This window comes from Rissa tridactyla, chromosome 1, assembly GCF_028500815.1.
Source record: "Rissa tridactyla isolate bRisTri1 chromosome 1, bRisTri1.patW.cur.20221130, whole genome shotgun sequence".
Lineage (NCBI taxonomy): Eukaryota > Metazoa > Chordata > Aves > Charadriiformes > Laridae > Rissa > Rissa tridactyla.
In genome coordinates, this window is record NC_071466.1 from 97,268,775 (window position 1) to 97,284,180 (window position 15,406).

Genomic DNA, 15,406 nt, shown 5'->3' on the forward strand with positions numbered 1-15,406 from the left:
ATTCAATGTTGCCATTCAGTGTTAATGTTGGCATTTGAACTTCCCATCCGTATTTCCATATTTCTGTTTATATATTTGGGTAGAAGTGATTTTTGGAGTCCAGAGAAGAAAACTTGCAAGCATGGAGGAAAGAAGAATCTTCACAATTCTTCGCAGGGTGACTTTCTGAAGGTGGAACAGCCTGTGAAAGAAACGTTACTGAACAGGCAAGGATCAACAAGCAGGCTCCAGCCTGCGAGTCCACCCCTCCCAGCTTCAGCCTTAAACACCACGGAGCCCATGGTTGTGCACCTTCAGGTAAGAAGAGAAGGCTAAACTCATAAAGGACAAGTTCAGCTATGCAAAGTAATTAATGAGCAAACTTTTCTCCATTCACACTGAGTGACCCCTTACTGAAAGGAGCGGGACTACTTGGGAAGAAAGGTAATTGCTTTAAGTGAGCAACTGCTGTAATTTTCCAGCCCTTTCTACACTGCAAAAATAGCCCTGACTGTACAGTTATATAAATGGATTGCTAGGGGTAAAGGGATTCATCAGCAAGGATCTGGTTCTGCAGTAGGAAGCTGGAGGACCTAAAGATATACGTGCATAAACTCCTCAGTACCAGTTACATTTAAGTAGAACGAGTCCCATGAGTAGGGGCTGTGATTTAACAAATGGCCTCCGTTCTCTACCCCAGGTCTCACCCTGTCAACAATGGCAGAGTTATGGTGGATATGCCAAGAGCAGCCCAGCAAAGCCTGTTTGCTTTCAAAACACTGCTCCCTATGGATAAGCCAAGAGCCTACTTGGCAGCCGCGTGGGGAAGTTTGCACTGATTATGATCTGACTGAACAAAATAATTTGGGGCCTAATGTATGCAAGGCAGTACCTTTTCCCAGTGCTTGTTCAAATTTAAAGGAGCACTGGGCCGGTTCCAGGTAAGGTGTGACCATGGCCAGCCGTAAGTGATTTCTGTCATTTTAAGGCGACCAGGTGCTGGCTAGTGAGAGTACAGCTTGCAGGGCTGAAAAGGAAGCGGACTTTCACTCTGCTCTTTATGGATAATTAAATGTTGCTAGAATTCAATGGGAGAAGGCTGATACTGCACCTGTAACTGTCTTCTCCAGGAGAGAAGAGAGCCATGGCTGTAATACTACATACAGATCTGTACAGTCATGAGGTGGAAAGCAAAGGGCACTCAGCAGGCAGCCAATGTAACTTCACTCCTGAGCGAGTGAAAAGCAAGAAAGGGAATTCGTTATCTCCTTTTGCAGCTTTAAGGGAAGGCCTGCTATGAGGAAGACTCCCTAGCATGAAATGGATTTGGAGACCAACTCTAGCACACGTTAATTTGCAAATAATCACCAGGATACCTAAACCACTGAAGTGTTTGTATTAAGAATAAGGGAATCATGTGGAATATATGTCTGCTTGTGCCTATATAGTAATAACATGGGCTGCCTTTGATTTTTACGGCAAGATTTTTCTACTGCTCTACCCTTTAAAACTCTCAGATCTGAAGAAAGTCAGAAAAACCCTTCCTGAGAGCATTCACATAAACATTTGTTTGCAGAAGCGTGTTATTTTTTAATAAGCAGCAGCTAAATGGATTGGCATTCCTTCCAAAACGGGGGGCTACCTGCATGTGGGTGTTCTGCAGAAGCACAGGGATAAACCATGCTGCAAGTTGAATTCCACAAAAAAACCTGTGCCGGGTAATGTCTGGGTTACAGCTTAAGATAAGGGAGGTGTAGGTTAAGTCCAAGCTCTGGCAGATTCAAGGGAGTGCTTTTCATTGCTGGGAGATCCAAGTCACACAAAGTAAAACTTAAGCACTCAACCGAGACCAAGTATTACCTCACCGCAGGGAACAGAATCGCGCACTCTGAAAGAAGTTGTAGAAAGGCCATTCTGAAAAGTTTTCTGTTGCTGAAAGTGTTACAACTAGCTCTACTCTACATTGAAAATGCAACTATGCATGTGCAGCTACCCGTCAGCTAGTTCTCCCCATGGAAAGTAAGGTTTTTGTGCTAAACTGCTTCTCACAACATGTCATAGAAGGAGTCTGCATCCATAAGGTCACCGAAGCCCCTCCAGCCCACGATGAAAGGCAAGGGAAGTCCCACAGGACCTATATCAGGACTGCAAAGACAAGATGCCTTTGGTTTCAGTCTGTAAAAGTTGTTATTCTTCAATATCTAGAATAACTTTTATTCTTCTGTTTGGCAGAAAATGAAAACACAGAGAAACAGCCCGCAGTGGAATTCTTCTTCCTTAGGACTTGCTTGTCTGAATTTCTGTGGAATGAAAGAGGTTGAGGATGAACTCGTTATCAGGAAGGCGGCATTGCTGATCAAAGCACCAGTGCTGACAAAGGAGGCCAAAGTGCTGTCAGAAGAAACCAGAAGTGGAGCAGCAGGCGACACCAAAACACTTGAGGAGGCTCAAGACCTTGGTCAAAGGAAAAGATCCAGTGCCGAAGGAGTTGCAGTGGCACGGAGCGAGGGTGCAGAGACTGCTGGGGAGAGAAGAGGGATAGTCAGGCAATAAAGCAAGAAGAATCAGGCTGAACAGTTGGAGAAGAAATGGATGGTAACCAAGAGAAAGACAAGATGGAGTGCAGGTCAAAGGAAAAAGCGCTGGCACATGAAGAGCAGGACACTCTCAGCACAGCACGGAACTGGTTCACCGGAGTATTGCAAACTAAGGAGTTTGTTTCAAGCCAGGGGTCATGTCAGATATTGCTGTAATTCAGGTTAGTCAATTGGCCTAGCTTCTGGCCAGGGGCTGCCAGGCACAACATCAGAATGCAAAGCAACAGGCTGGATTCGTGTTATTGAAATCAAATAGAATGTTAAAAATCCTGCTACAGGGGCTGATTCGTTATAATACTTTTCCATGAAACAGTCAATATTCTCTGTCAGTTCCTTGATGTTTTATTAGGCATAAAAAGTGGAGACTTAAGAAACATATCATAGTCAGACAGGGAAAGTAAGGTTTTACTGGCACAGGCTCAAAATGTCTGCATAGGCTGGAAAAGTAGATGGACCCACCTGCATCTAGGTGGATCATGTAGGTTGTCCCACGTGAGCACTAAAAGTCTTATATCACATTTCATTTTAAAAGTAACAGTAAAAAGCAATTAAATGACGTGTATACTGTCTTTTTATCTCATCGCTTCTATAGCTCACCTTTCTTTGGAGTATGACCTTAGACAGAAAGAAAATAACTATTTCGTTTTGGAACCCCCTATAATTGACATCAATGGGTGGGGGTTTTTTCACACAAATGCATTAGGTTTTTAATGGTAGGATTCTCTGAATGGCTGAGGAGACGTTGAACTTCAAACCTAACTTTTGAAGAGTGCTAGTAGTATCAGGCGTAATGAGTGTGAAATTTTAATAGAATATACCCACATGGATGGGAAGTGAAGAGGAAATTTTTTATTAGGGAGTTGAAATGCAAGGCATAATCCTACAGCAGATTAAAATCGGAGATAATGAAGGTATTTAAAATTATCAAATATGTCTGTAGTTTATGACAGGGATGCTGCCATCATGAACGCAATATGTATCAGTGTAATTTCACTGGGAAACTTTTAAAACATTTTAAGCTTTACATCAATAGTTTTGCTTTCTGTTAAATCCTTCTCTCCAGAAGTCAAGCCAAATCTGAACAAATTGCATGGACTTTTCTTAGAGGACTGTGGTCTCCACTTCAGTGTAAAGCAGAGTAACTGACAGCACACATCAGCAGTGTGTTAATGACGGCAGGAGAGCTACTGTTTCATAAGAAGTATCACAAAAATGACATACACTCCCAAGGACAAAAAAAGGAGAGAGGAGCTATGCCAAAAGGTTTTGGACGGAGTATTCACATTCTGAGTGCTTTCACCGCATAACGGCCTTCCTTCACTGCTAGCTTTCACATTTTGATGAAATAGCACTTCATCCTTATTATCTGTGAGATGAGTTTTGTGAGATGTTCATAGGCTGAACTCTGCGGACCAAATCATTCAAGATTTTCTATGGGACTGATTCCGCACCAGGAAAATTGATGTGAATTTTATTGCTGATTTGCCAGGGCATCTGATGCTTTTATCTTAGAAAATGTTCATATGAAACAAAGTTTAAAGTACTTTTGATATTACATTTTATTCTAGTATGCTAACAGAAATTAAATGAGACAGTGCTGATATAGACTTAGATGATGTGGACTGTATAAAATTGAAGGCTCTGAAGAGCAGCCTGCAAGTAGCAGGCAACAGCAGCAACAAGTAGCAAGCAAAAATAATCTTTAAAAATACATTCATTTTTACTGAATAAGATTGTGCTGGTAACATACTAGACATGTTTAGAATATGGTAGGCAAACTGGTGAAACGTTCCCTGAAAACTGTGGAAATGCAAAAGGTCTGCCCAGCCTCATCCCTCCTTCCTTTCCCTGCCCAAGAAAAAGCAATAAATAACACTGAGAGTTTCTATACTTTCTGTTCAGACTGTAGTTTCCAGTTGACACTTTGATGTGATATTCAACTTTGAAAGAGAAAATGTTTGTCTTTTAATGTAGATTGAATACTAACTGTAAAATGGGATGTTTCCTAAAATTTCAGATGTGCTGTTCCCTTTTGTCATCTGATTCTATTCTGCCAATTTCTGGGGAGATGGACTGAGAAGTCATTCACTGGACTATGCAAAATGAGCCAGAATATTGCTTTGTCTTCAGAGATCATTCTTTTATTCCTTTCTATCACTAATGTTTGCATTATATTGTTATATTATTTCATATTACATTACATTATGTTATATTAAATTCTGGTTTCTGGTGCTGTATCTATTAGAGTGTTACGGGTAAGCTGAACAAGCACCTGCTTACTACCGCCAGTGTTTGTGACAATTATTAAAAACACAAATCTCTGCTTTGCACTAAATTGCATTTCAAGGGTTTCTGCCTTGCATAAAAAAGCAGACTTGTGATGGTGACACAGTGCCATAGATCTTGCAATAGGTCCTTGCTACAGCACGAAGCATGGGAAGGGCTGGAGGAGGGAGCAGGGCATCAGCCCCCATCTCCCCCAGGCACTGTCTGCCTGATGGTGCTTCAGCAGAGAGTTTCCCTGGGCTCTGCACAGCTCCAGCAGCCACGATGTCCCCAGCACTCAGACACCATGGAAGAAAAACTAAGCGTCAGCAGTTGGCTGGCTCTGGTCACTATTAAAAAGTCCCTCTGTAGGGCATGGAGACGGGTTTTATTGGCTATGAGTGTCCATTGGTCACGCACCAGGAGCCCTCTTACAAGCCTTGATAAATATAGAATAGTGAGTAACGCTACAGAAATGCTAGCAGCTCGTACTGAGACTGACTGTGTTTCTGACTGAATGTGGAAAAGTAAATGTTCAGAGATATTTATTCAGTACATGGAGAGCTTTGGTTTAAACCAGGTGCCCATGAGACATTCAGTGCACATCCCAAGGTTTCCCAAAGCAAATGTTCAGTCTCCTAGCGAAGGCCCCATGATTAAGGGTCTCTCCAAAAAAAAAAAAAAAGGATGCAGATATCACTCTTTTATCTTTAGCACACATACACCTATTGGAATATAGTCTGATGAAGATGATCTGAAGAGTAACCATGTCCTTACACAGCTAAAGGTTTTAAGCATGAGAAACTGAACCTGACTATTTTGACATGCTCCACAGATACCTGCAATATGCCAGAAAGTAAAGACCCTAGATACAGCTATAATGGCTTCCAGAATGGATACCATCAACAATCCCTGACAGGTTTCCAGTGCTGAGTAGGTTTAATTTTACTCACATAAAAGTATATCATTCAAGGAGCTCATGCCATTTTCTGATAGACATCCATATAGGACAAAACCAGCATGTTTCATATGAGCTGTGCTCTGGTGTTGAGGAACCAGAGTTCCAGCAACACCATCCATGAGCGTTTCAGATAAAAAAAAATCCTATTGCAATTAAAAAGAATGAGATTAAGCAGTAAAATCCTTGTAAAGCCAGCACATTGTCCATGTGGGGAACTGCAGTGGCAATGGCAGGGTATTGTAGCCTGGGAAGGTAGTTTGGGCAGTACCAATAATGTTCCTTGCTGGTGTAAGCAAACCCCAAATCATAGAATCATAGAATCATAGAACCATAGGGTTGGAAGGGACCCCTGGAGATCATCTAGTCCAACCCCCCTCCCAGAGCAGGGTCACCTACAGCAGGTTGCACAGGAACACGTCCAGGTGGGTTTGGAATGTCTCCAGAGACGGAGACTCCACCACCTCTCTGGGCAGCCTGTGCCAGTGCTCTGCCACCCTCAAAGTAAAGAAGTTCCTCCTCATGTTTAGCTGGAACTTCCTATGTTCAAGTTTGTGCCCGTTACCCCTTGTCCTGTCGCTGGGCATCACTGAAAAAAGGCTGGCCCCATCCTCCTGACACCCACCCTTTAAGTATTTATAAGCATTGATAAGATCCCCCTTCAGCCGTCTTTTTTCCAGGCTGAAGAGACCCAAGTCCCTCAGCCTTTCTTCATAAGAGAGGTGTTCCAGTCCCCTAATCATCTTGGTAGCCCTTTGCTGCACCCTCTCCAGCAGTTAGTTCCCTGTCCCTCTTGAACCGGGGAGCCCAGAACTGGACACAGTACTCCAGGTGCGGCCTCACCAGGGCAGAGTAGAGGGGGAGGATGACCTCCCTTGACCTGCTGGCCACACTCTTCTTAATGCACCCCAGGATGCCATTGGCCTTCTTGGCCACAAGGGCACATTGCTGGCTCATGGTCATCCTGTTGTCCACCAGGACTCCCAGGTCTCTTTCCACCGAGCTGCTCTCCAGCAGGTCAGCCCCCAACCTGTACTGGTGCATGGGGTTATTCCTCCCCAGGTGCAGCACCCTACACTTGCCCCTGTTGAATTTCACTCTATCCCCTCATCCAGGTCATTGATGAATATATTGAAGAGGACTGGACCCAGTACTGACCCCTGGGGAACACCACTCGTCACTGACCTCCAAATGACAAAACAGGACTGAATTCACCCACATCAGAAGCAGATGCCACTCCATTGACTGCAAGCTCTAAGCCAGCCTACATTTAGCTCAGCACACCTCTCATAAGACTGAGTATTGCTGACAGATCCTTTTATGCCCCTCTCTTTCTACCTGCAGAAGATTCCCTCTTTCTGTATGCAGGAACAAAGTCAAGAGAGAGTGGCCAAGATCTCGAGTTAGTTTGACTTCATTTCCCCGAATCACAGTCTAGCAGCAGAATTAACCCTTCAGTCTGCTGAAACCATTTGGTATCAGCCCAAAGCATCCCAGCAGGCACCTGTCGGAACACTGCTTCCTCCTGTGTCTCCCTATTGCCTTCAGCTCTCTAAAAGGCAGGTGTTTCCAGCTTAGTGTTTGTGATCTGTGGAGAGGTTAAAGAAAGCTAATGCAATCTGGTTCCAGTTCAGCAGAGCTTGTAAGCACATAGCTTAATGTGATTGGAGTCCCTGGGACTATTACGTTGTGTGTTATTAACCATGTGCTTACGTGCTTTGCTAGCCTGGGAAAGGACTTTTGTAGATCTCTAATAGAGAGTAGGACTGTCTAGACAGGGCCCAAAACAACCATTGTTTTTCAGTAGTTGTTTGGTAGGAGTCTTTCTTCCTCCGTGCATTTTACAACAAGATTTTGTCGGAATATTGCAGAGACCCCAAGAGCCCGAGGTCTGAATGCACGGGATTTACACATTACATCAGTGGATCACAGAATCACAGAATCACATAATGGTTTGGGTTGGAAGGGACCTTAAAGATGATCTAGTTCCAACGCGCCTGCCATGGGCAGGAACACCTCCCACTAGACCAGGCTGTTCACAGCCTCATCCAGCCTGGCCTTGAACACTTCCAGGGATGGGGCATTGACAACTTCCCTGGGCAACCCGTTCCAGTGCCTCACCACCCTCACAGTAAAGAATTTCTTCCTGATATACAATCTAAATCTACCCTCTTTCAGTTTGAGGTCATTACCCTGTTCCTGTCATTACACTCCCTGATAAAGAGTCCCTCCCCATCTCTCCTGTAGGCCCCCTTCAGGTACTGGAAGGCTGCTATAAGGTCTCCCTGGAGCCTTCTCTTCTCCAGGCTGAACAACCCCAACTCTCTCAGCCTGTCAAGGATCCTGAAGTCCAAAGCTCGGTGGTTTGCCATCTCTTCTAAGAAAAGTTCCAGAGGAGGCAAATCATATAGCTATTTCAACCAGCCAGCTGTGTTGGGTTCCCTCTTTCTTGCTCCCTATTGCCTGCTGCAACTGAAGTGAGCTACTGTAAGTCTGCGAGAAAAAAGTGCATTGCCTACATGTTTTTATCAGCTGGGTCAATTGCTCACTTTTCTCACCTTCACAATGTCAAGACTGAAGATGATGAGTCCTCTGCTCCACAGATCTGATCTGCCCGAGAACTGATCTAGCTTTTTACCTTCGTTTCCATTTTCAGCTATTGATTTAATGCATGAAGATGACTGGGGGTTGGGAAACTGTAGTAACTGAAGAGCAGTTCTTGTACCCTTACAGAACGTTCCTTCATGCTGAGCCCTGATGGGCCTTGCTGTCCACTTGTTGGATGCTTTTCGTCATGGATCCCTCAACAGCACCTGCAAATGCCTCCTCATGAATGCCTACGATGATGCAGGTAGGTTCTACTACCATGGATGGATCTCCAATGAATGTCCAAATTAACAAAGCATAAAAATAGCAACAGTTCCTTAAAATCAGTCACAGACTTTAATGGTATGAAACCCCAGTGTCGGAGTCTTTCCATGGAAAATTAAATTTCTTCCAAGACAGCACATATTAACATTATAAATTAAAAGATAACAAAGTCATAAATCTCAGTCAAAAAACTGATTGACCTTAGATCATAGAGCTGCTGTGCCAGAATACTCTCCTGTAAACTGGGAAAGAGAGGGATGTAGCATTTAAAAGTTATAGTTATAACATTTAGGAAAAGCAGTGCATTTTTCTTTTCTATGTATCAGAAATTGAACCTTTCAGTGTTCATTCCCTGGTTGTTTGTACCATTTCAAAAGAGCAATTGCAATTAAAGGAACCTAAGACCTTCTTTTGTCCTCGAAGGAGACTCATGCAGTCCTCTGGTGTAATGCAGCTGGGTGCAGCAAACAAAATCTTGTAAGCCATTTGTCTAAGTATAGCGGTGTCATACTAAACCAAAGAAAGCTTCCTCTAGCCATGTGTGCCAATGCTAGACACAGGAATCTTGTGAGAATATCAGATGACCCATCATAAAACTCACGTGGTTCACAACAAAAATGGAAAGCGCAGTAAAAATCTGTGGATATTTTCCTACCCTTTGGAAAGGGTAGGAATTCAATTCCAATTCAGGGTTGTCCCTGGCATTGACCTATCTAAGTTTCTGATGAACATATCACTGATTTTCAATAGATACAAGAGACTATAAAGCTTAATTCTCAGGTTAGCACACAATTTGCCTCTCAAAACATGCAAAGTAAAGCATGTAAAAATGACCTGGGGTGTGTGCATGGGGGTGTGTGTGTGTTTATGTGTACACAGAGGTGCACTACAGATTGACAAGTGATTCTTTGCAGTAGGATCACACAGTTCAGGTTGTAGCAAGGTGGAGGGCCGGTCTCTTCTCCCAAGTAACAGGTGATAGGACAAAAGGAAACAGCCTCAAGTTGTGCCAGGGGAGGTTTAGATTGGATATTAGGAAAAAATTCTTCACTGAAAGGGTTGTCAAGTGTTGGAAGAGGCTGCCCAGGGAAGTGGTTGAGTCACCATCCCTGGAGGTATTTAAAAGTTGTGTAGATGTAGCGCTGAGGGACATGGTTTAATGGTAACTTGGCAGTGATAGGTTAATGGTTGGACTTGATGATCTTAAAGGTCTCTTTCAGCCTAAACTATTCTATGATTCTATGATTCACTACCTAAACAAGAAGGTTAAGCTTTTTTTCTGCCTGATTTGGGCAGGGATAAGGCCAGAAGAAAAAAGGAAACAATATAAGATTTTTAGAATATATGAACTGTAGAAATATAGAAAGTCAGGCAACCTAAATAAAATTGCGTGCCTCTGAATTGATGCAGAAGGGCTGCACTTCCAAGGGGTGTTCTGGAAGTGCTATAAGCTTATGGAAATGGGAGAGCTGGCACAACCAAGGGGACAAAAGAAAAAGCAATAGGTCCCTGTGTCAGGCCCACGGCATATAAATTCAGGCAACCCATTTGCGAGAGAGGGGGTGATTTTACTGTTGTTTAAAAAAACGAACCCTGAAGCAGTGTGGTCCCAGCTTTGAGTCAGCCAGACCAAGCTATTGTCCTAGTACACAGAACAATCAGAAGTGATGAAAAAGATCTGTGGGATTTTGTCTCTAGTTTGCCTTTCTAAATCAGGAGAAAAAATGTGAATAGCCTTTTCTTTAATGTTTTTTAGGTGGAATTAGCCGAGATTGGAGCTTTTTCCTTGTAAAGACAGAACCACCAAGGGCCAGTTGTCCATGAAAAAGCAAATGATTCCCATTGTCTTTCCTAGAGGAATAACAAAATGGGGATAGTCCCATTTCTATTTCCTTGCCACAGGAGAGGGGTTAAAAAAAATAAAAATGAAACCCAGCAGTAGAGATTTCCAAGTGAAAAGGTACAGAGAAAACATCATTTGACTTTCTTATATTTTTTTATGGCAAATTTTGCATGTTTGAAGTTGCAATTAGCTCACGGTGCAGCTGGATGAAACTAATACAACACGCCTGCTGGGGGCGGCCATCTCTAAGCAAACCCTGCTATAAACCAAAGAATCCAAAGGATGTGCAAAACCGAGGATGCCGGGGGCCGGGGGCGGGGGAACACGACACCCTCCGCGCCGGGTCGGTGGAGTGGAGCATCCTCCCTTCGGTCTCCGCCAGCAGGAGCTGCGGTTGCCATGGGAGCAGGGATGCTTTCCAGCGCATCGGCCTAAAATCTGTGCTCCAGCGCTCTGCCCTTATGACCGTGTGGACCTTTTCTCTGCAAGGGCGGGTGACATGCCAGACTTTGGGAGTTCTCCATGCTTCTTGAAAGGCGGGTGGGCGACTCAGCCCTGAAATTATTTTCTGCCCCGCTGGATTTTTTTTTTTTTTTCGGGGGGGGGGATTAGGGGAGATGGAGTGTCCTCTTTATCATTTGAGCATACACTGCGCGCAAAGGGCTCTGTAAAGAGCCGGCGCTGGGTGCCGGGCAGGGATGCACGGAGATGCGGGGGGCGGGCGGTGAGGCGCGGAACCGCCGCGGGCAGCTCCGCTCTCGCTCCCTGGTGCGGAGCTGCGCGGGGCGGTGCGGAGCTGCCGGCGGCTTTCCCGAGCGGATGCCGCCCTCTCGCGGGCTGCGGGGCCGGTGCTGGTGAGCTCCAGGCAACCTTCGTCTTGTAGAGAAAGAAAAAAAATAAAATTGAAATAAATCCGGGCTACCCTCTGCTCTCGGTGCAAATACCGAACTTTCTTTTCCAAACGCAGGGCGCATGCATGTAGACTTAGCAGAAGCAGCCCTTTTTTTCTCTCTCTCTTTTTTTCCACATTATACATTCATTTATGTATTTACAGGTCTATTTGCACGCGCCTCCCACCGCTGGGGTACACGGGTGTCATAACAACTGCTGGCACAGACAGAAAGCTTCTGTCAGAGGCAGAACCAATTCTGCACAGACGAACCAATTGTGGGTCTGCTGTAGTGTTTAATTAGAGGTCTGGCGAAGCAAACACGCTGCCCTTCAAAACCAACACTCACCAGGCACTGGCTCTCCCAGGCAGCTCGCTGAAGAAGGCACTGTGTGTGAGAGCTTTCCCATGAGAGTATGTTGTCACTGGTTTCAGACAGCAACAAGCCCTGCAAAAGCTGCCCTGCAGACACAACTTGCATGTCTTCTTTACCAGTTCTTACGATAAAGAAATTCTCCCTTTCGTAGCAAGGCTCCAAGAAGGAAGGTAATCTGGAGCCAGTCTGAGATTTCGGACACTGGTTTAAACTATGTGACCTCATCTGGTCAAAGCTACAAAGGCCGATGGTGTCCCTGCCCTGCCCAAGAGTTTTCCTGTTGCCGTAGGCAAGGTGCATGTTACTGGGACTTGACCTGGGTGCACCAACACCTCTGAGATGCTGAGAGGTCTCAGGTTCTCACATGGAAAACATGTAAGATTGTGCCTCTCTGCTCTGCTTGGGTGTACAGGAGAGAGTGAGAGGACTCAGCTAGAATGAGAGAGGATCTATGAAAACTATCACAACAAAACTTTAAGCATAACAGTGTCTGAAGTGTCTCCAGAAGCAAACGTGCTGGCTACCCGAGTTCTGGCTGCACTGTCGCCCTCTCAGGAACCACAACAGGTGAGTTTGCACTGGAAAGGAGTTTACATCTTCCTGACTCACCTGGGCAAAGATGATCCATTCCCATTATCTGAGAATCTAGGTTGAACACAAACACCACTCAGTGATTATTTGTAAGTTGGATGTAATATTCCAACAGCTGTAACACTGTATGGTCCGAGATGTTTTCAGGCTGTTGTGTTCTGTAGGCATTTCTTGGTTGGCAGCAGGCTTCAGGGCTACAGAAACAAGAAAGGCTGCAAACCAGCAGCAACAAGGAAGTCCACGCTTGCACCCCACCTGGCCCCAGGCTGCAGGGGACCAAGGAGCACAGAATGCCTAGGGCAGCGGATAACATTTTTTCCACTAAATTAATCTTTCCATGGAAATGGAGTGAAGGAGCTCCCAAGACTTCATCTCAAGAGCAAATCCTATTTATTTGCTGTGTTATTCACAATGCCTTTGGATCAGTAGTGCCCAGCTTTCCGGCTACCAGCACATTTGTGCAGCTGCACCTCAGACCTTCACAGCAGTTTGGGCACCACAAGGAAATAGGACTGCAGAGTTGTTGGTCTTGGGAGGATGACAGCAAAAAAAAAAAAAAAGCATTAATACAAAAGGTTTGGAGGATATAGCCATGGTGCTAGAGGGACACAAAAGCATTTTACACTGAGTTATTTTTCCCAAAATGTAAAGGGTAAGAAAGCACCACAGGAACAGCTCCAGTACAAACAGTCACTTGCCAGTGTTGAAAATGCTCCATAAGTGTGAAGGCTCTTCCCAAGGACTTTACTGCTTATCATAGGCAATAACAATTTATTTCAGTGTCTTCACTGTTAGGTATAATGGCCAAACAGAGGTATGAAAGACCCAAGCTGACACTCTGGTTGAAATCTATTGCTCTGCCTAATCATTGTATAACCAGTCACAGCTAAACAACAAATCACCAGTGTGGCTATAAATTGTGTATTTGCATAAATAAATAAAGAGACAGTCTTGTGCATTCAGCTTTCCCATTGCATAATGTGGTTTCTCTAAGACACTTGGGGGCTTCTGAGTATTGCTTCTCAAGCTCCTAAATCTTCAGCGGCACCAGCATTGTCAGTTTTTCATCAGGTTGAAAAGCACCAACGTTTTTGTTTTGCTGAGTCTGTAGAACATTTGGGCGCATTTGGGCTGCACCCACTTTAGGGAAAGGGATCCAAACCATACAGAAAAGGAAAGACAGAAGAGGTGTCCTGGACATCTTTAGCCATGAAATAATCGGTTACCCTGCTTTACAAAGGTAGGGGGACTCACCACACTCTTCTGGGAGCTGCCCAATCCTGCCTCCAAACCAAAATCCCCCCTGCAGCTTTACTGTAGTGCGTGGTTAAAAAGCTCCTGCTTTTCAGCCCATTGTGGATGTAATCATTGTTATGTCTTCTCATTTGTAGCGCATTTGTCCTCTTTGGAAAAAAAAAAAAAGACAGCAAATGTATGCAGAATATGATGATCATCCATAGATTTCATGTTTTCTGGATGAACAGAGGGAGCAGCTGGCTACTAATCACATCTATATGAACCTTTACATTATGTTTGCTCCATCTCAGTCTCTTTGTTACTTGTTATTGCTTTTCCTTTCTGCTGCTTGATACGGGTGAAGTAGGCTTGGACGCTTTGTGGTTCCTTTAATAGGCTCGGTGCAGCAAAGCGCTTTCAGCTCAAGCGTGCTTCTGTTGATTTCAGGGAAGGAAAAGCAAATTTAAGGGCATCTGCACTAGTGACTGCTGACTCAGTCCTTTCAGTTTTGCTCCAAATCCTTGTAAGAATTCATTTACTCACATTTAAGGTAGGCCTCTCAATATCTCCTCACCTTAAAAATGGCCCTTTGCCACAATTTGTATCTACGAAGAGTGAAGCACATGGCTTTTTTCCGCATCTTCTTTCATACTCTCAGTGCCAAGATCTGCATTTTAGGTAGAAACACAAAATAGCTGGAGTTAAAGAGAGGCTTGGGAGGTCATCATAAGAAAGATAATATGACAAAGGGATGAAAGACTTGGCAGATCTGAATCCTTTGTTATTTCTTTTTAAAAATCTGATCATCATGGCTCTGTTTAGGTATTTGTGTGCATACCGCACAGGTGGTTTATTTTTCATATTGTTAACAACATGAAACATAAATTACTAAACATCCATCTGAAAGAATGAAATTTGTCATTCAAAAGTCATCTATTTTAAGTTATTCTGATTCTGTGGACGCAATGTGGCCCAGCAAAAGGCTCAACTTGCCTCACTAGTTTAGAAATGGGCTTTCAGACTGCCCAGTCCTCTGGTCTGTGCCTGTCGTTCCAGCTGTTCCAGGAGCCCTGAGAGCCACCAAACACAACAGCCCGGCAGAGTTTCAAATCCAAGGTTAAGGCAATCAAGTGAGGGGGATCGTGGTATTGCCTGGTCCATATTAAAGACAAGTTCGTGTGCTGAGCTTCAGAGCTATTGAAGGAAATTCCATTCTTTTATCCAGCTGAAGATCTCAGAAAAATATTTACCAACGAGCTGTTATCTCTAAGATTCCCTAAATAATTTATAAATAATTTACCTTGAGCAAGTTTTTCTGGACAACTCTGGGCAGGTGCTGCCTTGGACCTGTGTGACATCCATAGCAAAACCCCAGAAGAGAACAATGGTTGTCTGCCTCCTGTAACAGAGGTGTGAGCTCCTACCCTCCCCAACACGGGAGGCATTAATAGCACAGAGCAGGCCTCTGAAGAGGTTGTCGTAGTTAAAATACCAAAACAATCATTTCGCCAATCATTGGCAAAAGCCAAAAGAAGGCCTCAGATCAGCTTCTCAGCTTCATCACATCACACCTTCCTGATGATCTTCTCCAGGGCCAGCCATTTGCTTTAAAGGTTGCTTTAGGTCTCTTTGGCAGCACACTGTATGGCTCTGGAGCAGTACAGCTTTGATCTTGTTTTAACCACTGAGCATGAATCCTGCTAACACAGATAGAATGTCTCACCATGTTCCTTTTTATTTTGGAAAGAAAAGGACTCCACTAGCAACCCTGTCAGACCACGACTTCTCCTGACTTGGTTTA